The sequence below is a fragment of the Balaenoptera borealis genome, assembly GCF_965194805.1.
Source record: "Balaenoptera borealis genome assembly, chromosome: 3".
Taxonomy (NCBI): Eukaryota; Metazoa; Chordata; class Mammalia; order Artiodactyla; family Balaenopteridae; genus Balaenoptera; species Balaenoptera borealis.
The window spans coordinates 43,718,070-43,742,015 of NC_138866.1; the positions used below are offsets into that span (position 1 = coordinate 43,718,070).

The window sequence follows — 23,946 nt, forward strand, 5'->3', positions numbered from 1 at the left end:
ACCCCCAAATTTGTCTAGAAGACTAGAATTCACGCTTATATGTCAAAATCATGGTAATGATTAACTAGAATAACTCCATGAACAACTTTTACTGATTTATATGTTATCTTAGTGGCCACTATTAAATTAGTTGATTAGTTCTATTTTGATACTTCACCCTTTAGTTTTATAAGGGATGGCTACTGTTTCATGATAGGTGGTATTTGTTGAGCTTAAATATTATGCTTGTGTTTTCTCTTTTGCTTCCTATTTTTTTCTTTACTCATATTGATGTGCTAACATCTTTGATATATTCAGCTAAGTGAGTAAGGCATAGCTGGGTCAGTGGTATGTTTCTTTAATGCCCTCATATCTGATGGCTAAAGCACATGGCTCTCAGATCAACTACTACCCTCAAATATCATCATGATTTGCACTTATTGGAGATTTCTGTCATGAACTGACAGTGATTCAATACCAGCCAGAGAATTTTAACAGGATAGCAAAAGGACATGTTCATTAACCATTTTTCTAGATCCGCCAAGATCTCTCCCTTTATTAAGTAAAATCAGGAGAAAGCAAAATACTTAGTACTACATTATCTCACCTTCCCACAGAGCCATAATTTAGCTATGAGCTTTCTGACCACACAGTGTATAGAGGTGAGTGGAAGAGTCCTCTTTGAATATTTAAAGCCATGAAACAGAAAGCATTATTCTGTTACCCAACATACCGTACTCAAGAAACCACATCATAAATTTCTCCTGGAAATTATTTCCCAGAAAAGAATTTTTCTTTAGTCAAGTGTGCATGTGCGTGTGTGCGTGTGTGTGTGTATGCGGGCGCACGAGTGTGCTTGGTGAGGAAGGGCGCCATGTAACCCAACATACTTTCCTCTTTGCCTTAGTTACCTAGAGACTGAAAGCCAGAATCAATCTTCAGAAACACTAATTAACTCCTCTTAGAGAGTTCCTGGAAGACCTGCTTCCCTGCTTCCCCAGATGGTCTCTGCTCTGTTTCTGTCTTTAATTGTCCTGTTTGATATGATTTTTCATCTTGTAAGTCAGCTGAAATCCTTTTTGGAAGATGTGAGATATAATCTGAATTGTGGTCAGTTCCTTTGGTCTAGGCTCTCATTTCTTGGGTGGGAATTTGAGAATCTCTGGAAGTAATAATAACAGTAAAGATGGACTTTCACTTCCTGGCTCCGGAAAGTAAAGTGTTAAACTTTCAATTCTCCAAAATGTTCTTCACATAAATTTCTGCTCTCAGCAAGTAAGTGGCAAATTCAGCATTCTAACTGCAAACTGCCAGATTCTGAAGCCTGTGTATCTTAGGATGGGACAACGGAGGAGAAAGAAGCACCATCCATGTTTTCCTGGCTATACTGACTCGAGAAGGGGAGATTCCCAGGCTCTGGGCCTCACTGGGCCCTTCAGAGCATCTTCCCCTGTCCCCCAGCAACTCTGCCTCACTGCCCGATACCCAAGAGTAGACAAGGTGACGCAAGCTATAAGGCAAGGGCTTGACGGGACGTCCTCCACTGGACCCCTACTCTCGGCCTTCCCGCACCATGTCCCTACAAAAGGAAATGGAAAACAACCCTCCTTCTCCAGGTTAGGGATAAAAAGACCGCCCCAACGACAATTACCCCGCAGGCTCAGAGGCCGGTATGGGGATTCTCCCCCTTGTCTCTCCAGCTTTGCTGGATCCTGGGAAGATGAGAGCTACTATAATCGTGGCTCTTGAGGGTAGGGTTGGGGTTTCACTTTGAGATCTCTATCCCCCATCTCCAGACGCTGTCCTAGTCCTTTGTGAATTACAAAGAGCAGATTTCTAGTAGAACAGGCCTTGGTACTGGCCTCCAGCCTCCTCCTGCCCTGAACTTCCTCTCTGCCAATCATCCCCTCTCCCGAATTGGTCTGAATTTTCCCTTCACTGGATTTTAAATCTCAAACTCCAGCACCTCCACCCCAACCTCCCTTCATGTTTCTGTTGTTCTTTCTACTTCCCCGAATAGCATGGTATCATGCCAAGCCTTGCATCCCATACTTCAGCTATTAAGTTGTTGGCTAATATTACACAGTGGATTTTGATTCGGATCAGTTAGAGCTAATAGCAATTTTCGGTAAAATATTAACCAAACACACACAGAAGTCGCTCGTGTGGCTCCATCCTCTCCTTCAATAGGATTAATCGAGTTAGCTATTTACTCTTTCCACTACTCCAGTGTTTTCCCACCTTCCACTCCAAACAAGAAATTGACACTAAATTCATTTAATACAAATTTATATTATTGTCTGAGGCATTTTAAGCAATGCTTAATTTAATTTCCTTGTTTGGAGTGTGAGATTGGAGAACAGGACCACAGAGTAATGTAAAAATGGGATTCGCACGTCCACCAGGCACCCAGCTATATTCTCCAGTGAGTCACGAGAGCTCTGTTTACATTCAATTGCAATTCAAATGTGCCAAATCATCTCTCTGTGTGCAGTAAAAAGAGAAGTCGGCCTCTGAAAGCAGATCATTCCACCCAAGGCTGACAAACCCTGAGGGTTTGACCTTCAGGTTGTGGTACAAGTCCTTTTATTTGATTAGACTTCTGACAGGTCAAACATGTTGACTGTTCACATTCTCTTGGCCTAGTAATCAGTGAGCTAGAGTTCTAGTCCTTTCTGCTTGGGGAGATGGAAATAACCTTTTCTGAGCATCTACAATGTGCCAGGCGTTAAAAAAAAAAAAAAAAAAAACCACCTAACAGTGTCTCATTTTTAAGTGCCTCAAAAATCCTGTGGGTAAATGGGGTAAAAATCCCCATTTTACTTCTAAAAACCATGAGAAGCAGAGAGGATATGTAACTTGTCCAAGGCCACATAGCCAGTAAGTGTACGTACAACCGTGTACCTCCGTAGTGCTGGCATTTTGCATGATCTCTCAGGCCTAAGCGCACAGGGTCACGCCAGTGTGGGGCAGAGTTTCTTAAGGCATTAAGAGTGGTGAGCTTCAGCCAGGCCCCAGAGTCCCTGAACTGGTATACAGAACTTGTATGTATGTACACCTTTTTGAGGAGGGGGTCCATAGCTTTCTTCAGTTCTGAAAAGGCTCCATGGTTTAAAAAATAAGAAGCACTACTGCCTTGAGCTTTCCATGAGGACCAGTGACTGAGGGTTTTGGGGCACTCAACACATGTGCTTCTCATTCTGCACTTGGATTTGGCCAGATACTTTAGTAACAATAATACATCAGCAACTACGATTTGTTGAGGACCTACTAGGTGCCAGCTCTGCTGAGTGCTCTCATTGATTGGCTGGGGCAGGGGGTGGGGGAAGGGTACTGGCATTCCTTTGTAACATCTATTAATTAATTAATTAATTTAGGCCACACCACTCGGCGTGCGGGATCTTAGTTCCCCGATCAGGAAACCAGGGATCAAACCTGTGCCCTCTGCAGTGGAAGCTTGAAGTCTTAACCACTGGACCGCCAGGGAAGTCCCAGCATTCCTTTTAGAGCCCTCAGTCTTGCCTGGTAGTAATAAGAACAGAGAGCCCCATACCTGCTGAGCATAGAATGTGTCTAGGAATATTTCTGGCCCCTTGACTGGAATAACCCCATCCAGGCAGGGCAGGGAGAAAAAGAAAGGTTGATGTGAGAGCCAGCAAGCTGGACATCTGGCTCCTTTTCTGCCATCAACTCCAAATGGCTTTAAGCAGAATACTCTTGTTACTCTAATAGGCCTATCTCTAAAATAAAAATACCTAGCTCCCACTCCCCCTCTTAGTAAACCAATGAAACAAAACACAAAACAAACTTTAAAAATATGTGGGTATTACTTAAGATTGTGAAACTAATGAGCTCCCAGTCATCTAATGCAACTCAATTCATTTCACTGACATCTTGGAATACTCGTTTGTAGACATGCTGTGGGGATAAAATAATGAAGACACAACCCCTGGCCACCAGGAGATTAAAATCTAGTATGTATAGCAAAGCAAGTATATAAAATAGCTGTAGCACAGGTAGAATAGAGTAAACATTACATGAAAGCTATCAGTTTCTTGCTGTCGGGGGGCTGGGGGCGGGGGGGCCAGAAGAGGGAAAAATATCTCCCTTGGGGAATGAAATCAGGGAAGGCATTGGTAGGAGGTGGCATTTGAAGACTTGAAAGGATTTCATCAGGCAGAGGACATTTTTGAAGGTGTGAACAGCAGAAGACTGCGTAAGGGAATGAGAAATCTGGGGCTTAGTTAGGCGATCAGGGGCAGCCAAGAATGCCTGGACGGTGTGGGCCTGGTAAGCCTGCTGTGGAAGGCGGACCGCTAGGCTGGAGCGAGGGCCCGCTGAATTTACATATTACCCCTAGAGAGTCTGATTTTTTTTTTTTTTTTGGCCGCACTGCGAGGCTTGTGGGATCTTAATTCCCCCACCAGGGATTAAACCCCAGGCCCAGGGCAGTGAAAGCGCTGAGTCCTAACCACTGGACCACCAAGGGAATTCCCTAGAGAGTCTGATTTAAAGGGCTCTATTGAAGATCGCCCTTTGGAATTTTTAAAATCCCCTTGGGTGATTCTAGTTTTGCAGCCAAGATTGAGAACCCATGGGCTAGTGGTCTTCAAGGTCTCCTCCAGCCTCTGAGAGAATTGTGCCCTTTTTGAGAAAAGGGACTCTGTTTGAAAATGTGGGTGGCTGGTTGTAATTGCTCAAAAGCTGATTTAAAGTCCTTTGCCTTCAGGCAATGGGTTCCTGAATAACCCTGGAGGGTTATCCTAAGAGTGAGCGTCCAAAGCCCAGATATATCCATAATGTCAGTGAGTTAAGTGGGCCTGGTAGGGACTGGCAATCTAGTAATCCTGCCCCATCCAAAGGGGGCAGCCTCTACTTAGCTCCAGCTGAGTACTGCTAAATAGGAACGTGGGCCTGGGGTTGCCAAGGCTTGTGACTTTTCAAGAGAAGCCAGGAATCTGGCAAAAGATCCTGATTTTATTATGTTAGTAAAAAATACAAAATTTTGATAAAACACTATGCAAGCCAAGCAAAACATAACAGCAAGCCAGATTCAATCAGCAGGTCTTTGGGTTGATGCCTCTGACTTAGAGTTTTTATTATTAAAAAGAACTGGCTTTCTTTTCTATTAAGTGATTGCTACCTGACAAATGATCTTTAGAGAGACAACACTTGTGTTGACTTCATGCGCTTTACTTTTTTTTTTTTTAACTATAATATCTGGCTGAGGAGACATAAAAATCTCCCATGTGCATTTATCAACTAATGGTCAATATTATTTTAACTATACTCACTTCTTCCCATATTATTTTCAAGCAACCCTCAGATATCGTATTATCTTATCCATAAATATTTAAACATAACCATAATATGGTTATCGCCCCTAAAATCAAGCGTTTCTTAAAAATATCCAGTGTTCAATTTCCAATCTCAAAATGTCATAATTTTTTTAAAAATTCAGTTTGTTTGAATCAGAATACAAATAAAGTCCACACATTACAGTTGATTGACATGCTCATGTTTGCTTTTGATACATTTTTGCACATTGATCCTGCTGAATTGGCTATTATTAATGTGTTTGTATGTAACCTTCCACTAAAGGATTTGTAAAAATGTAATGAAGGTTTACAAGGCCAAGCTCTGTGATTATGTGAGAAGTAAGTTTGATATAGTAAGTCTTATAAACAGCTAAATTCTGTCAAAGAAAAATCCATTTTTAATGCATGACTGAATATTGATAATTAATGGGAACTATGAGGAAGTCATATGCAAAGATTAATTACCAACTGAGCTCTGAGAACATTTTTCTTCCTTTGTAATCTTACCTCCTGAGAGAAATAGTCTATATTGGTCCTAGAGTGAATTGACAGATATGTCCAGAAAGAAAAGCCACAGACTTTCATCTTTATTGGTCATGCTTAATTGGATGTACTATTATTTTTTATTTGCAGAGACAATATTTTTCAGTTAATTCTTTCTGCAGTGCTGGAAAGGGAAGGTGGGATCCTTAGGCCTTTCTCAGTGTATTGGATGTAGGGGACTAGGAGTACTGGGGTTCCAATTATTTCTCCTTATTAGAAGTGTTTGAAATCAGCTCCTTCCGATGGAAAATCTGATTGTCTGAATCAAGGCCATCCTCTACAGGCCAACTCTCTTCATTGCTGACACTAAACTCTGACAAAAAGCGATACCCTGGGCTTCTTGCTTCAGAAAGTAACTTGAGTGAAACTGACCCCTGAAATCCAGGTTCATTAAAATAAGGAAAAATACTGTGAGTCCATCAAATAAAAAGCCAGACAGGCATGGCTGTTTGCCCCTACTGGCACACACTGGATTTGCATATCCACCTAGGCTTCTGTTAAGAGGTTTCCGCAGGCCAGTCTGTGACTGGCAGCAGCTCAGATTCAGTTTGCAAAGGTGGCTGGTGGCCGGTGGCTAATTACATGTTTGATGAACTTGTTGTTAAGACAATGCCGCATGTGTCCTCCCCTGGCTGCAAATTGCCAGGTTACTGGAGAGTTTCCTGTATGGATACTAATTATGCCTAATTTGGTCCTGAGATTTCCTCATTTGTCTTTCTGTCACAAAGTTTGTGATTACAAATCGCTCATGTTGATTGGGAGTGAGGCTAAATTTCTGATGGTTCACACATGTAATAAAGCCATTCATGAAACCAGCAGTGTTTAGTCGTCTTTCTAAAACATAGAGCATCCACGGTTATTTGCATCCCTGAGAAAAGTTTGCTTTCTGTAGGTGTTTGTTTTCACAATGAATTAATTACCTGTAAAACATAAACAAAGCTTCCAAATGTGACACTGTGTGGAAAGGACAGCCGTGTGCTACCTGGGAAGGGACAGCCCTTGTGTTCCTGAGGGGTGTGCGTTTAACCCCCATAGGCGGGGGTGGGGGGGAATTGCTCCCCAAGGCAAGTGGGGACAGATGCCATCCTATGGTTCTCTCCGTGTCACCCCTGCCTGGGAGACCCTGGAGAAGAGAGAGGGCTTATCTTGAATACCAGAAGTAGCAGGCAGCCCCTTGATGGCGGCTTCACTAACCAGGGGTTCTTGGGAGCCAAGAGCCCCACTGCCGGCCGGGTTTCTGTCTGTGGGTAGTGGGGACACAGGCGAGAGCTAAGGCCTTCAGGATGGGATTGGGGGCCCTCTTGCCCCTCTTCACATTTGCCTAACGATTTTTGCAAGGAGCCTGATTAAGACACCGACTCTCAAATATTTTTCTAAGACATCTCTGATACTTCCGCTCCCAAGAAAAAAAGCCTCGGGAGTATCCCTGGTTCCAAGCCTGAGACTAAGGATGGCGCGTGGCGAAGAAGGTGAGGGAGGGAGGTAAGGAAGCATAGAGAGAGGGCAGAGGTGAAGATGGATGTGGATATGGTGAGGCCCTGGGGACAGGGTGGGGACAGGGGACAGAGGCAGGAACTGAGGGGAGAGGGTCCTTCCAGAGCAGACCTGGCTTCAGGGAGTGTGAGCGGTATTGGGCTGGTACTGCAAGGCATAACCCACCCCGGGAGAAAATGGTCAATGGAGGCCTGCCCCAATCCAGGTCCGGTGGCCACATCTGTCTCCTTATCCTTGGTCTGTGAGCTGGGCCTCACATTTGCCATCTTTATCCATCTTTAATGAACTACAAGTATTTGGAAACTGAGCCATGAACTGGAGATCTACTTTTGAGAAGAGGCTTGTGCACTTCCTGTCAACTAAATCCCTAGATGTCTTGTGACACATTTTGAGTCAGTAAAGTACTAACTGTTAACTTGTTCTGATCTGATTTTATTTGCATCTATCACCCAAGATATGGAGGCTACCTTTGCTGCTGAGTCCCAAAAGCCTTCTATGTGACCACAGAAATCAGAGAGGTCTAAGGTTTCCCCAGCTGCCCGCGTTAGCATAACTGGAAAAAGACCGTTCATTTGTTCTATACAGGCGGCCTCTTTTCTAATAAGTGGTCGTAGACTGATACAGAGCAACGGGAAACATCCATGTTACCCCAGAAATGGGAAAACCAATCCTGTTAAAAGCTAATAACCCAGATGAGGTCAACATCCCTGGCCACCAAGATTAGCCAAGTGGCCACTCACAAGGTCATGGGAAAAAGCTCAGACAGCCTTGTTTTCCCTTAAGAATGGCAAGGGCCAATTGACCTTAATGTCTGTAATTGTGTCCCTCTCAGGTCCTTAGCTGACTCCACTAGAGTGAAATAGTCCGGGGGCAATCATCACAGCCTTCCTCCTGGCATCAATTCCTTTTATTTTTTCTGTGCCCAGAATTTCCCTGGGCACTAGTGAGAATCTTGCAAGTAGAGAGAAACACCTTCTGAACAGTATAGAATGTACAAAAAAAGGACAAGGGGGGATGAGGGATGTTTGAAGTGCTTAAATCTCACACATAATTACTAAGAAATTAGCATTTTTGCTGGGAAAATTAAAGAAATTAGACTCAAATATAATTTCTTTCAATACAGAAGTGTAAATTTTGCACTTTACCATTTGATCAAAGGAAAGCCCACTGACAAAATGAGAGCTCTTAAAAATGCAGTGTGGGTTACTTTCATTAAAATGAAATTTATTGATAATCTAGCGTGAGATATAATAAAGTCTTTTAAGTTAAATTTAAATTGATCTCACTGTCTATTTATTCATTCATCAAATATTACCAAATGCCTAATTTGTGCCAAGTTCTGATTTAGAAAATGTTGTATGGTTCTTTTCTGAGAAGCCTTGTTAATCATGTTGTTTTACATTATTAAAACTTTTTTAGAATGCAGTTCTTACCGTGAAAGTTCATTCTCTGACACTTAAAACTTTTTCCTTCGTAGGAAGCTATGATGCTAGAGAGAACCCACGTGCCAGAAGCTAGTTCCCATCACTAAGATCAGTGTTGGAACTCTGCCTTGACTCTCTTAGGACCAAAGTGGAGGGCATGTAGGGAGAAAACTTTTCTTGTGTACCTATTATAGACCAGATGCTTTACAAAAATAATCCCATTTAATTTTAATTCTCACAACCCACAGATAAGTAAGATTTCCATTTATTTTTATTTTTAATTTATTTTTAATCTTTTATTTATTTTTGGCTGCGTTGGGTCTTTGTTGCTGCGTGCGGGCTTTCTCTAGTTGCGGCGAGCGGGGGCTACTCTTCATTGTGGTGCATGGGCTTCTCTTGTTGTGGAGCACGGGCTCTAGGCACACGGGCTTCAGTAGTTGCAGCACATGGGCTCAGTAGTTGCGGCGCATGGGCCCTAGGGCGCAGGCTCAGTAGTTGTGGCACATGGGCTTAGTTGCTCCATGGCATGTGGGATCTTCCCGGACCAGGGATTGAACCTGTGTCGCCTGCATTGGCAGGCGGATTCTTAAGCACTGTGCCACCAGGGAAGTCCCAAGATTTCCACATTACAGTTCAAAAAACCGAGGCTAGGAGGGATGATGAAACTTGTATGAAGTCAAGTAACTAGGAGGTACTGGCATTGCTAACCCTCACTGCCTTTCAGCACGTCATCCATTTAATCAATACAGAACTTCCTTGAGCACCTACTATGTGCTAGGCACAGTTCCTGGCACTAAAGATACAGTGGTGACAAAATAAAGTCTCTTCCTCATGGAGTCTCTAACCTGATGGTTGAGAAGGCAGTAAACAGACACGTGATGAGATGTTGGGCAGTGGCGAGGAGATGAAGAAACATGAAGCAGGGGGAGGGGATGGAGAATGAAAGCAGGGGGTGGCTCTTGAGCATCTGTCCATTCAGTGTCAGGCGTGTCTCCAGCAGAGTGCATTGTGTCGCCAGTCTCTTTCCTGGAGGAGAAGAGAACGTGCGGGGGTGCGTGTGGGCACACGAATGGGCACCTGCACTGCATGGAACGCTGGGAGTGAGGGCAGTGAAACAGAGAGAGGAGGAATGAGGAGACCAAGCAAAACTCCCAAAGAAGCCTTGTTCCTTGGGCATCAGCCTGTTTGTCTCTTTATGTTCTCCTTCAACACTCCCAGCACACCCCATCTTCCTCACCTGCACTGTGACCCTTGCTACATCCTCTACTTCCTGGGCGATTCTGCTCTGAAGACAGTAGATATCACCACCGTCCCTTCCAGCCCCTTAGATGTCACCATTTCCTTGTGACCTTGCCTTGTCTCCTTTATAATACACATCCTGTGGTTCAATCCTCCAGGGTCCATTAAGTGACCAGATAGTTAATTTTTTCTATACAAAGTTAGCTGGTTATGCATTTGTATTACATTTTGATAGGCTACAAATTTGCCTAAGGTTGAAGTGTCCCAGGACTTTTTCTTGCCTTTACATTCACCTCTTTGGTGATCTCATCCAGTTTCAAGGCTTTTAAATGCATCTATAAATAGATAACTCAAATTTATATTCCATGTAGATCACCCTCTCTGCCCATCTGACCTTTCCACTGGGAAGTCTAATAAACATCTCAAGATGACAACTGTATGCCCAAATCCTGGTTTCCATCTGCAGCCTTCTCCATCTAAGTAAATGGCAACTTCATTTTCCCAGCTGCTCAGGACAACAAATTTGAGGTCATCTTTTACTCTTCCTTTATTCTAACACCCTGAAAGCATTGGTTCACCTTCAAATAAATCCAGAATCTTTTCCCACCATTTCCTCTGCTACCACTCTGGTCTAAGCCATCATCCCGTCTTGCTTTGGCTATTCCAACAGCCTTCTATTCTTTCTTCCTTTGGTCTACTCTTAACTCAGCAGCCCGAGTGATCTTGTTAAAAAAGCAAATCAGATCAGCTGGCTCCTTGGATTACACCCTCCACTGGCTTCCTCCTCACCCCGAGGAGTCAAGCTGGAAGCTGCTCTCTTCACCACTGCTTTCTGGAAAAAAACAAAAACAAAAGCACAAGCCTTGCCTGTCCTAGGCAACACCGTTTTGTTCTCCCCCGCTCTCTTGTGAGAGCGCCAGGGCTGCTGCTGTTTTCAGGGCCACACCCTGGTTCCAATTATCCTCATATGCTAATCAGCTGGTCATTTTAAAGTTGGTCAAGGTTAGATTTGCTAAGAAATGTCTACCCCAGATCCGGGAACTCCCCCTCCTAGCCCTGGCAGATAAGACCTTCTAGTGGCTTTATCTAAGGAGAGATTGTCCCCTTTGTCCCCACCCAGATAGGAATCACCACATTGTCATCATGCGGCAGCTCAGAACCCACACCTATAGGAAACACCTGTTTGTTTCAAGCTACATTTAACCCAGCAACTTTCTTGTACTTGGGCCTTCAACTACTTTTTCTCTTTTTTCTTCCCTTTAAGGAAACTAAGTCTGTTTTAATTTTATGGCCTTGACAGAACTAGGACAATAGGACAATGTTTGCTCGGATCAGATTTTTTTTGTGCGAATTTTTTTGGCAGAATCAGTGTTTGCAAGAAGCAGATAAAACTTGACTGTTGAAGAACCTTGCTGTAGCAAGCAGCTGCCTGCCAGCAAATCTCCAGTTAACAACAGAGCTGGAGTCATTGTTAGCCAGGTGGGAGAGATGGTGGGGAAGAGAAAGCCCCAGAGCTCCCTTGTTAGGCTCTAAATGAATTGGTTGTTTAGCAATTACCATTAGACAGCAGATCTGAGTACATGAGCTTTCTAAAGACAACATCTCAACTGGGTTTGCCCTCCTTGCACAACACGGGTGCATATGCATCAAGGAAGCCCCAGCGCCCCGAGATATTTTATTCACCTCACACTCGGAGGAGTTCACTGACTGGAATTCAATAGAAGCTGTTCTCTGTGTGAAAGTAATTTCAGAAAGTAATCTAGTTTATGGAAATGAAAGGCATCACAACACAAAAAAACACTGTTTCTCTACGAGTACTTTGCCTCAAAATATTTGACATGGAAATTTGTATAATCCCTCTGGGGGCACGTGGGTTTCACCAGTGTTAACATCTTTTGAAATGAATTTCACAAATGTTTATTTGCTGTGCCAGGCTGATAAATAATTTAGAATATCGAGGCATCTTACCGGAATCAAACTGAATGATATGGATCTCAGATGATTGTGGAGGTTAAAGGGTGTGAATTTTAATTGGGTATTGGGGGTGACGTCACTTTCAAATACCGCCCCGGGGACCAAAGGTGTCACTTAGCTGCTCTGGGTCCCCAAATCTCCTTGCTATATAATGCACCTCAGAATTGACAACGGATGGTCCATTTCCACATTCTGCTTTTATTTCTCGCACAGGAAACAAGTCTTATGGCACCTGCCTGGAGGGAGAGGGAAGGGAAGGTACTGAAGCAATGGGCAGGCTCAGGTCTGTTGTGGGCACCTAGTGGAACAGGGAGAGCTGCGTCTCGCCAGTCCCGAAGAGAAGAGCAGGTGCAAGATGAGCAGAAGACAGGCCTTAGGTTAGAACAGAATCAAGGAGGAGAGAGAGAGGGAAGCTTATGTTGTCCATCATCTGAACCTGAGTGTCCATGGAAACCCCCTTTCCTTCCTTTGGGGGAGCACTGGCTTGTCATTTTAGAGAACCCCCCGTGGTTCTGTGAGAACCCTTCCCCCTCATGCAGGAGGACCCTCATAATGAGGGTCCTTCCCTGGAGCCGTGGTCCCCAGTCCAGTTTAGATTTACACGATCTTCATGGCACATCCAGTGGTTCAATGCTGCTGTTTTACAGAAGGTCAGCTGCTTGGCTGCGTCCGCATGGTGGGTGAAGAGCAGAGTTTGTTGTAGACCAAGGCTGCTGCTCTTTGGCCCAGCATCCTCCCTGCCCCAAATCACCTTTCTCAGGCTAGATGGTCTCTAAATGCTGATGGCTGTCCCCAGGCCAGAGGGGGGTCTGCTAGAGCAGGGAGCCATGAGCCTTACATAAGACCTAAAGCAGGGGGTACGCAGACCCTGAAGAGTGATGGAAAGCATAAACGGGACAGTGGGCTTCTGGCTTTACAACACCTCCACCCCATGGCCTCTTTTCTGAGTGTGTCCTGACTTCCATCCTTCTGCTGGTGAGATACCTCCATCTGGAGGCCTCACGAGCACCTCAGACTCTATAGCTTCCACCCAAGCCTGTTCTTCTTCCTGAATTTCCAACTCTTTATGATACCGGTCATGAAATCTAGAAACCTCAGCATGGTCATTGACTCCTGTCTCCCCCTTTGCTCCACCTTCATTCAATCACTTGCTGAGTTCTATTGACTCTACCCCATGTAGAGTCTTCTATCTACTAGTATTATTCAACAGGGCGTGGTGGGTAGAATACTTCTTCATTCTGTGGGACTGTCCTATGCATTGCAGATCATTTAGCATTCTTGATCCCTGCCCACCAAATGCCAGTAATGCCCTCCAGTCACTGTGACAATCAGAAACAGATCTAGACTTTCCCAAATATCCCCCAGACTCGATGTCATCCCAGTTGAGAAACACAGGAAGTGTTACTACCCTGGATTCTGGCAATTTACTTTCATCGGAGATGTTGGATTTTGGATGCTCTAATTGGCCTTCTCACTCCTAATCTCTCCTTTCTCCAATCCATTTTTCACAAAGCTGTTAAGTAATGTTTCTAAAGCACACCTCTGATTAAATTACTCCCTGTTCAAAACATTGAGTAGCTCTCTACTGCCTCTGTAATAAAATCTAACTCCTTAGCCTTGAATTCAAGACTGTATAAATTGGCCTTCGTATTCCTTACTCTCTACTGTTTCCTTTTCAATTGACTAATGCTGCATCATAAACTACTCAACTCTTAGTATCTTCAACCAATTTTATTTTTATTATAAACCCTTGGGTCAGGAATTTGGGCAGGGTTCTGCTGGGCAATTCTTTTGTTCCACGTGGTGTCAAGGGGGGTGCTTGGTGGTATCAGCTGGTAGCTGGTCTGGTCAGGAGGATCCAAGATGGTTTCCCTTTGCATCCTGTCATCTCAGTGTAGACAGGGGCAGGCTAGGCTCAACTGGTTTCCTCTCCTCCAGGTAGTCTCCACTCCCCAGAGAGGGAATGGAACTTTTTCCATAATGGCTCAAGGCTCTAGAGGAAGGCAGCAGAGACTTTCAGTCCTACTAAAGCCTGGACCCAGAGCTGGTGGAGCAGTCATAGAGCCTGCTCAGACTCACAGGGTGTGTGTGTGTGTGTGTGTGTGTGTGTGTGTGAGAGAGAGAGAGAGAGAGAGAGACACAGACCCAGCTCCTGATGGGAGGTATCTTAAGTATTTGCAGCTGACTTGAATCCTCCACGACAGGGTAGATTAACTGTATGGGTGATATTATAGCACAGATGTCAAGCTGCAGCTTCCACTTTTACAGTTCTACAAGTTTCTTTCAGACCCTGTTGTCAGCATAGCCCTGAAGTGGAAAAAAAATCTTCACTTCTCCCCTTATTTTACCTCTGCCCTTTATCTAGTCTCCCTTAATTGACCTACTCTCATCTTCTGCTTTGGCAAAGCTTTAATCAATGAGACATCATGGCCAGACCCAGGACACCACTGGACAATGGAGTCTAGAGCAGCTCTGTCTAATAGAAATATAATGCAAGCCACATGAGTTACTTTAAGTTTTCTAGTAACTACATTAAAAAGTAAAAAAGAAACAAGTGAAATTAATATATTTTACTTGACGCAATATATGAAGAAATTACTTCAACATATACAGGCACGTCTAACTTTCTTGTGCTTTGCAGATATTGTATTTTTTACAAATTGAAGGTTTGTGGCAACCTGGCGTTGAGAAAGTCTATTAGTGCCATTTTTCCGACACCACTGGCTCACTTTGTGTCTCTGTGTCCCATTTGGTAATTCTCGCAGTATTTCAAACTTTTTAATTATATTTATTATGGTAATCTGTGATCAGTGATCTTTGATGTTACTACTAAGACTCACTGAAGGCTCAGATGATGGTTAGCATTTTTTTAGCAGTAAACTTTTTTTTTTTTTTTTTAAAGAAATTCACGTTCTTTTATTTATTTATTTATGACTGTGTTGAGTCTTCGTTTCTGTGCGAGGGCTTTCTCCGGTTGCGGCAAGTGGGGACCACTCTTCATCGCGGTGCGCGGGCCTCTCACCATCGCGGCCTCTCTTGTTGCGGAGCACAGGCTCCAGACACGCAGGCTCAGCAATTGTGGCTCACGGGCCCAGTCGCTCCGCGGCATGCGGGATCCTCCCAGACCAGGGCTCGAACCCGTGTCCCCTGCATTGGCAGGCAGATTCTCAACCACTGCGCCACCAGGGAAGCCCCAGCAGTAAACTATTTTTAATTAAGTTATGTACATTGTTTTTAAAGATATAATGCAATTGCACACTTCATAGACTACACTACAGTATAAACATAATTTTTATATACCCTGGGAAACCCAAAAAATTCATGTGATTTGCTTTATAGCCATATTTGCTTTATTGCGTGGTCTGGAACCAAACTCCAAGGTATGCCTGTAATCAATCAATAAAATTATTGAGATATTTTACATTCTTTTTTTATATGGAATCTTCAAAACCCAGTGTGTATTTTACACATACAGCCTGTTTCAATTCAATCCACCTCTCAAGTGCTAGTGGCTAGCAGCTACTGTATTGGACAGTGCAGGTCTAAAGCCCTGTCACTGGTATTTGCCCCACCCCGTCCCCCAAAAGGAAAAATGCTCTTAAAGTGGACTTATGCTAGAATAAACACTTAGGCATCCTTGAAGGAGGCAAGCCACCCAAGGATGTACAGATGAAGGAGAATCCTCCCTTGTTGCTTAGGTGGGATTGGGATAGATTGAAGCCTATTGGTGTGTTTTTCTACAAGCTACCATCACCTTCTTCCTCAGTGGTTGTCTTTCCAAGTCGGACCCTCAGTCTCTCTATCTTAGCTAAGGAGCTAAGATATTCATTTCAATTTAAATTTACCAAAGGATTCGCTTCAGAATTGCTTAAGCCTGAGCATTTCTCTTGTGTATTTCAAATACATCCATTTATTTTTAAAAGATTTAATCACATTTCACCAACATCTGTTGAATGAAATAAATTGTCCCTACATGTGAAGCCTTCCTAAAAGTTGAATTGGGGATGAGCACGAGCGCGAGAGGAAATACTCATAGAATGTTAGGGCTGTAAGAAAACTTGGAGCTCACAGAATCTAGTCCACGGATGGCAAATGCAGTCACCTGGGCCATCACTTTTCTTGGCAGATGTGCATGATGGCCTGCCCTCGTGACAGTCCCGTGTAGCCCCAGGCATCTACACCTCCCTGTAGGCAGCTGCTACCAACAGATCCCCAGTAGTGTTGAGATAAAATCTGTTATCTCTGTTCTGACAATTTGTAGGGAAGCTGTGGGATTATCTGTTGGGCTTCCACCAGTATTCTGAAATTCACCTGGGCCCTCCATCCAGGGTTGATTGATCTAGTGTGGGCACCTGACCTAAGGTGAGCCAGAGCGGCCCTAACCAAGATTCCGCATTTAGACCAAGAGCACATCCTGGTGGCTGAAACTGTGAGAAGGAAAACTCATGAGCTGTCTGGGCTCTGCTTTATCATCAGGGTAGGATGGAGCTGTTACTCTGAGGAGAGCAGAGATGAGAGAACAGAGCCCTAGAGGTGTCCCTTGGGCCCCTTAGTTGTTCAGCTCTCCCTTGGTTCCACGATACCACAGTAAACATCCACTAAATTATCTTTGCCTTCAGAATGAGTATGACTTGGCTTCTCTCATTTGTAAATCTAGACTCATAACTCGTATACCGGGCTGGCTTCATGAATGTGAGACCTGGGCATTTGCACAGGTCCCCATGCTTAGGAAGGCACTGATCTTGGTTTTAGGCTCTTTAGAATTTCATCTTGAAATTCTTAATTTTTGAATAAGGGGCCCTGCATTTTCATCTTGTATTGGGCCCCCGAAATTATGTAGCTGATCCTGCAAATATACCTTAATTTCACAAGAGGTAGTAATTAAGACTGAGATGAAGTCAGTAATTCATTTAAAGTTGCAGAGCTGGTTACAGAATCCATTTTCAGTCCATTGGAGTCCAGATTGGGAGTGAGAAACTGATACAAACTGGTGAAAAGGCAGGGAGGGGTATAATTTTGTTTCTAGTGCTTCTTGCATGACGCAGACGTGCCCTAATCCCAAACCTTAAGGGCCATTGTTTTGCTGCTCAATTTTCCTATAAATAAGAAGGAGAAAGGGTAGGTAGAAAAAGGTTGGCTGGTGTCACAGAGCAATTGTTCTGAGAGAAGGAAGCATTTGCCATGTTGCCAAAGCCGACCTCATTTCCCAATTTCCCAAAGACCCAATTTCCCCAGCTGCTTTGTTGACATAGCAACAGTGAATTCTGAAAGGGCTGTTATAATATTAATATGTATTTCATGGTGGGCTTGCCCTGTGTTCTTCTCTAACCTTGTGATCCTGGTCTGAAAAGAGGTGCTTTTGGCAGCTGGCCACTGAAAACAAGAAACCCAAAGCCCAATTCGCCCAGTGGGATGAGAAGTAAGGAGCAGGTGCCTCCATCAGCACACTTAGATAAGTGGTGGGAAGGTGGGGTACCCCAGTCCCCCAGGCTTCTCAGCTTTCCCCAGAGTGAAGAGGCTGACTATGTAGATATTTTAAGTAAAAGCTGCACCTTGGGATACATTTCCATCCTCCTACTACTCAGGGTGTTAAATGTAGCACCTGTGAGCCATTGTGTAGAAAATCAATTATACCTTGAGCCCAGTGATAAGAATTCATCCCCCCTGAGCTCAATTTTCAAATGGCTTCAAAAGGCCTCCCACCTCTTTCCCTTTTTTCCAATGCAAATGAGCAACACGGGAAATTTGCATGCCAAATTCCAACAAGGGTTTCAAGCGAGTAAATGGTCATATTTATTAGTAGTAGCAGTAGTAGATGAGTAAGAGGTATTTAATAAATGTATGTTGAATGTGTAGCATTCCTATAGCACTTAACAGTTTTCAAAGCTTTTTTTCTTACCCCCTGTACATCATCTATTTGATTCTTAAACAAGCAAACAAACAAACCCAAAAGCCCTGTGATGAGGACAGGGGGGAATTATTATCCTCATTTTACTGATGAAGAAAATAAGGCTCAAGAAAGATTTTATCTTGCCCAATGTCACACAGCTGAGTCATAAGTGTCAGAGTTATGATTAGAACTTGAGTCTGACTCCCAGCTAGCACTGCCTTACTGCTGTGCCACGTTGCCTCATGGTATTTCAGAAGGGACAAGGGGGACAAAACAGAAGTTGTATTAAGTAATTGCAGGAAAGTTCAATCAATAATAGCTAAAATGTATTACTAGGCTTACCAGGTGTCTGTCGTGGATATTAACTCATTTAATGATTTTAAACTTTTTAGTTTGGGGTAGCTGTAGATGCACACGCAATTGTGGGAAATAAGAAGAGGGTCTTTTCCAGTGGTGATGTCTTGCAGAACTACAGAACAATGTCAGAATCAGGATACTGACAGGGACACAGTCGAGATATACAATATTTCCATCACCCCAGGATCCCTCATGTTGTCCTTTTATTCACACCTACTTCACTCTCACCCCCATCCCTCCTTAACGCTTGACAGCCACTAATCTGATTTCCAGTTCTATAAATTTGTTATTTCAAGATTATTACATAATGGAATTATACAGCATGTACTCTCTTGTGGTTTTTTATCCCCCACTCAGCATAGTTGTCTAGAGATTCATCTAGGTTGTCTCATGCATCAGAAGTTCATTCCTCTTTATTGCTGAGTTGTATTCCATGGTACGATGCTCCAAGTTTGTTTAACCATTCACCTCTTGAAGGACAATCTGGGTTGTTTCCAGTTTGGGGCTAATATGAAGAAAGTTATTTTGAACATTTGTGTATAAGTTTGTGTGTCTTCATTTCTCTGGGGAAAATACCCAGGGTTGCAATTATTGGGTTGTATGATAGTTATGTGTTTAGTTTCTTAGGCAATTGCCAAGCTGTTTTACATTCCTACCAGCAATACATGAGCAATCCAGTTTTTCCACATCCTTACCAGCATTTGGTGTTGTCACTATTTTTATTTATTTTTTATATTTATTTTTTATTTATTTATTTACTTATTTATTTTTATTTTTGACTGTGTCAGGTCTTAGTTGTGGCACACGGGATCTTTGTTGCGCCATGCGGGATCTTTCGTTGTGGCATGGTCTCTTCACTGCAGCACACGGGCTTCTCTCTAGTTGTGGTGTACGGGTTTTTCTTTCTCTACTGTGGCACACGGGCTCCAGGGCGTGTGGGCTCTCTAGTTGAGGCGCACAGGCTCAGTAGTTGTGGCACCTGGGCTTAGTTTCCCTGTGGCATGTGGGATCTTAGTTCCCTGACCAGGGATCGAACCTGTGTCCCCTGCATTGGAAGGCAGATTCTTTACCACTGGACCACCAGGGAAGTCCCTCACTATTTTTTTTTTTTTTTTCAACCACCTTCCCCCCCTCACTATTTTTATTTTAGTCTTTCTGATAGGTGTGTACTGATATTTCATTGTAGTTTTTTTTGCATTTCCCCAATGCTGTTGAACGTCTTTTCATGTGCTCATTTATTTGTATATCATCTTTGCTAAAGCATCTCTTCATGTCTTTTGCCCATTTTCTATTGGATTGTTGTTTGTTTTCGGTTTTATTTTATTCTTTTTTACTGTTGAGGTTTGTGTTTTTGAGTTTTACATGTTCTAGATACTGGTCCTTTATTGAATATATGATTTGCAATATTTTCTTCCACTCTGTAGCTTGTTTTTTTTTCATCATCTTAGCAGGGTCTTTTGCAGAGCAGACTTTTAAATTTTGATGAAGTCCAATTTATTAATTTTCCCTTTTATGGATCATGCTTTTGGTGTCAAGTATAAGAACTCCTTGCCTAGCCCTAGACTTTCTCCTATGTTTGTTTCTAAAAGTTTTATAGTTTCCATTTTACATTTAAGACCATGATACATTTTGAGTTCATTTTTATATAAGATGTGACACTGAAGTCTTTCTTCCCCCTCATTCCCTATGGACATCCAATTCCTCTAGCACCAGCAACCTTGAAAAGGCTATTTTCCTGTATTGAATTTCTTTTTAACCTTTGTCAAAATTCAGTTGGGTGTATTTGTGTGAGTCTGTTTCTAGGTTCTCTGTTCTGTTTTGCTTAATTTTTAACAACCCTTTGCAATAGATGCTATTGCTATCTCTACTTTACAGATGAAGAAACTAAGGTACAAAGTTGGAAGCAAGGTTTCTTGTAAGGCGCAAGCAATGAACACTTTCGAGCACTTCTGCTTATAATGAGAGAAAGCTATATTAAAGCTGGGCTCAATTACATTAAAATTTATTCTATAAAGAGTCAAATCAGAAAGAAACATCTGTGCTTCCTTTAGAGACATCCTCATCCAGCGCATCAGAAAAGCGTTAAGAAACAAAAGAACTAAACTTGGACACAATAAAGTGACTGCCAACTGGATTTATCATTCTATTTAGCTCAATAAACATTACTTTGTTGCCCTAATAAGGTAAAGAGAACCATGATTTGTTAAATAAACTAACCAAGTGAAGAAAAAAACTGTCAATAGGGAGCTCTTTACCTGTTGACAGACAGCTGTGATGTGAGACCTGGCAGCACATCCGATTACTTGAGAGCCTTTTTAAAAATGCAGATTCCCAAGCCACATACTACAGCTCCTCTAGCTGAATCTCCAGACTTGAGCTGCTTCTATTTATATTTATTTATTTACTTTTACCTGTTTGTGCATGGTTTTACAATTCTCTGGGGAATTTTTACGCAGCTGGTCATTGGATGGGCGAGAGGACTGAAAGAAGTTTTTAAAAAAGTGACAGATGCTATTAGAGAGGAGTCCAAGTCCCATTTTGAGAAACTGAGAGGACATGAAGAACAGTTTTATAGTGTCCTCTGTTTGATATTATAGGAAAAAAGAGCTTCCAAAAGTTGCCCACCAGCTTCTTACTGATATCCGGGATTGAGTGTGATTGCTAGAGATTTAATTGAGTTTTAATTTAATAGGGATAGCTCTGCAGGGTCAAAAAGCATGGTATGGGCCATCAAATATTCTATTGTGGTGTGCAAATGAATCCTGATGTAAAAAACATCTGTATCTCCAAATTCAAGTTGTTTAGGTAGTGGTGTGTTTAGGTAAGATTCTAACACGTGTAACTGGAATTGTCATTCTTCTCCTTTTCTCTGATGATCAAATCAGTGATTGGGTAATCAATACATGAGCAATCCAGAAGGAACTGCTCTCTGAGCTCTGTGTCATCTTCCAAGAGTCTAAAAGGCTTATGTTTGTTGTCTTCTTAATCTTCAAATTACCTGTAGTAGATCTGTAATTTACTCCCCAACATCCATCCCACCTTAGATTAGCCTAATCTTATTCCACTGCTCTACTCCCACCAGTTTTGCAAGCAGTTGGTCAGGACTGGGCACAGTGGTGGAGGCTTTCCGGCGCCCTCCATATCTGTTTCTACTTTCCTTCCCTAGGACGTAAGAAGATCACGCTTCTCATCCACTTGCGTCTGGATGGGGCCATATGACTAGTGGGCCATGAATGAAAGTGACAAGTATCGCTCCAGGATTCAGCATTGGGTTATTGCACAAGACCCTCTACCACTCTATTCCTCTGCCACAATGAGTGTGGAAGAATATTTGGGGATGCAGATCCTACAAGATTTTTTTTTTATTTTAGTTTTAATTAATTTATTTATTTAAATATGGCTGTGTTGGGTCTTCGTTTCTGTGCGAGGGCTTTCTCTAGTTGCGGCAAGTGGGGGCCACTCTTCATCGCGGTGCGCGGGCCTCTCACTATCGCGGCCTCTCTTGTTGCTGAGCACAGGCTCCAGACGCGCAGGCTCAGTAATTGTGGCTCATGGGCCTAGTTGCTCCGCGGCATGTGGGATCTTCCCAGACCAGGGCTCGAACCCGTGTCCCCTGCATTAGCAGGCAGATTCTCAACCACTGCGCCACCAGGGAAGCCCGCTACAAGATTTCTGAGCCAACTCATAGAGATCTCTACCCTGGAAAGTCTCTGGACTCACAGCAGACTTTTCATGAAGAAAGAAAAAAACTGCTGTGTGAGACCACTGAGGTTTGGGGATTATTTCTTACTAGAGCATAATTTAGCTTACGCTATGATCCTATTCTAGATATGAGATGTGAGATAAAGTCTGATGGGGTACTTTAAGGAAATGTTTCCTCTCTTCTAAATACACACACACACACACACACACACACACACACACACGAAGTGGTAATTTCTCTTTTTCCTCTGGATTTTGGGTCTGGGTGTGAAGCCTGGGACGGACTGCTACAGCTATCTCACTCACAGTGCAAAGGTGGGGCTAACACTTAAGATGGCAGAGTAGAGAGAACTTGGGTCCTAGATGACATCTTTAAGCTGCAGTCTTTTTTTTTTTTTTGAACGCACCACGCAGCTTGTGGGATCTTAGTTCCCCTACCAGGGATGGAACCCGGGCCCACAGCAGTCCTAACCACTGGACCGCCAGGGAATTCCCAGAATCAACCAGTCTTGGAACTCACCATATCACTTTTTTTCCCCGTTATATGAGATAATAAATCTCTTTATTGTTCAGATTGGTTTGATTTGGACTTTCTGTTACTTGCAACCAAAAACATCGTAACTGATAAATCATGGCTATTAGCAAGGCAAGATTAAACTTACTTCAGTTCACTGCAACTATTACTCTTATAGGAAAAACACTGCTAAAAGCTCAATTTCTCATTTAGTGGGAAACTAAATTTAAAGTAAGATGTTGTCCAGACCTGCAGTTGTTCCAAATGCTTTATTGTAATTAAGTCTTAAACTCCGCTTAAGCCAGTGAGAGAATATGTCTATCTACCAGCTGCGGGGATGGCACAGAGATGCTGAGTCTTACTGGCCACAGAGCAGGTGCTCAGCCCTGGAGATATATTCTCCCATAGAGACCCTGCTTCCCGACTTGCTAGGTCAGCATCTCCCCAAATGGAACATATGGGTTTCAGAGAAAGATCTCACAGTTGCACGGGATGTTTCAGATGGAAGGTAAGGGAATCTGAACAGAGCTTGTTTGCACCCTGGAATGCCTTGTAAGATGAATTTCTCTTCTTGTACCAACTTCCCAAGATGGCTTTGTCTTTTATTGTGGGAAGTCCAGGTAAAATATGTGCGTTTTCATTCCAGTTGTGAGTGTTCTTAAAGCCTCATAGAAAGGACCTGATAGTCTTTTTTTTTTTTTTTTTTCTGGCAAAACACTAAATATATTTATAAGTCATCTTTGTCTGGGACCAAATGAGGTAAAAACAGGTGCAGAGGGGAAAGAAGGAGGTGAGGTGAGGGAAGTGAGGTTTAAAACTTCCAATCATTCACAAAAGATAAAAGACATCTGATAGCAGCATGGAAGCAGTCAGCTGTGCTGAGTAGACCATCCTGGGTCGACTGCAGACCAACTGTGTCCCAACAGGAGTCTTAAAACCCCGCTCCAAGGCTAGTCCGGGGAAAGTGGGTGGTAGTTTGATTGTTACTGTTGTTCCTCATCCTGGTATTGGCAGATACACTAAATACCACAACTTTAATGGGTCCTGGGCAAGTCTGAGGTCAGTGTATGATTACTTATCTCGAGATACAGGTGTACGTTCGAGAAGGGGAGCAGCGGGTGTTTGGCTTGGGCAGCTGGATCATTTAGGAAGTCCCCGATGAGGACTGTGTCATCATGTGAACTACTGACCATCTGGAATTCATCAAACTGGAGTTGGAAGGCTCTTCCAGAATGCTCCACAAGGGCCTGTAGACAGAGAGTTCCTGCAGGAGCACAAGGGAAAGACCTGATATTCTTCCAAGATCAGAAGAGATCGGGTGCGTTCAGGGTGGTATGGCCGTAGACAAAGACCTCATATTCTTGATAGAAGACTCTCTTACAAATCCCCTCAAGGAATCTCTGAAGGTAAATCTATGCAGATCCAAATTATACCTAAAGGGTCACCCAGAAAGGGACCAAAATGGGACTGGCTCGTCAGTAGTAAGAGCAAGAAGTGACAAGGGAGGGACGC

At 43.2% G+C, this 23,946-nt stretch overlaps 1 long non-coding RNA gene across 1 annotated transcript in view; it reads left to right on the top strand.

Moving 5' to 3' along the window:
- LOC309626221 overlaps positions 1–20,126 on the top strand; it is a 397,593-nt gene extending 377,467 nt beyond the window's left edge. The window contains exons 2-3 of the long non-coding RNA XR_014243043.1: positions 13,245–14,846; positions 15,172–20,126. This is a non-coding gene — a long non-coding RNA (uncharacterized lncRNA). The remainder of the gene's footprint in view (positions 1–13,244; positions 14,847–15,171) is intronic.
- Positions 20,127–23,946: the final 3,820 nt, after the last annotated feature.